This window comes from Cervus elaphus, chromosome 11 (assembly GCF_910594005.1).
Source record: "Cervus elaphus chromosome 11, mCerEla1.1, whole genome shotgun sequence".
In the NCBI taxonomy this organism is placed as follows: Eukaryota; Metazoa; Chordata; class Mammalia; order Artiodactyla; family Cervidae; genus Cervus; species Cervus elaphus.
Genome location: NC_057825.1, coordinates 7,536,312 through 7,537,281, shown reverse-complemented (window position 1 = coordinate 7,537,281; position 970 = coordinate 7,536,312).

Sequence of the window (970 nt, the reverse complement as noted above, 5' to 3'; positions counted from 1 at the left end):
GGCCTTTGGAGGTCTCCGTGTCCCTCAGCTCTCTGAGGTCCGCTCGGCCCTGTGGTCTAGCCTGTGGAGTGACCGTTTCTGGGCTCCGAGAAGATAAGGAACTCTGCTTCCCTACCTGCCCCCTGAAGCCAGAAGCCCCTCAGAGGCAGCTACCACCAGACACTCGCTGGACACAGCCCCTGTTGCCCGTCAGGCATGGATCCCGCAGCCAGGCGTCCTCTGCCGGCCAGGGCCTAGGGTTCGGGCCCTCGTGAGCTTTGGTGGGAGGGAAAGGAAGACTGGAGTGGGAGCCAGAAGGCTCGGGTCCTTGTCCCAACTCAGGCATTCCCTGCGTGAAGCTAGGCGGACCCTCCCTTCCCGAGCCCTCCATGTCCCCATCTGTGCATTGGGCACATCTACGCTGCTTTCCTCGGTTCCTTGTAATTCTTAGCAACCAGTCTCCAGGGCTCTGCAGAGGCAGGCCCGAGAGTCACCGTGGGCAGTCCTGACCCAGCTCACAGCCCCTTTGGGCTGGACTTGCTAAAGGCACATGCTGGGGTCAAGGGCAGAGGCTTGGGGGATGGGCAGAGTTGCTCTCAGATCCTAGCTCTGCCCTTTACTTGATGTGGTCCTTGGTCCCCTCATTTATACAGTTAGGATGGTGTTGGCAACCTCAGAGAATGGTTCTGGGGATTCCTTCACTTTTGCTGGTAGGTGCTCCACTCCAGCAGTGGGCCTGGTTCCTGGTAATCAGTCAGTCATCTGTCTTCCTCCTGGACCAGTGATGCTCCTGCTGGGCCAACGTGGGCCCCGGGGCAGGGGTCTTTTGGTGAAGAAAAACGGCCATTGTGTCTGACCTTGGCCTTAACCATGAGGCCTTAGCTGCTGCTTGGGCAACGCGGGAACACACCAGAGTATGTCCTCCTCACATGGACTTTGACCACTCCGCCCCCCACAGGTGACCTCAGGAGTGAGTCAGGAGTCTTCCCTT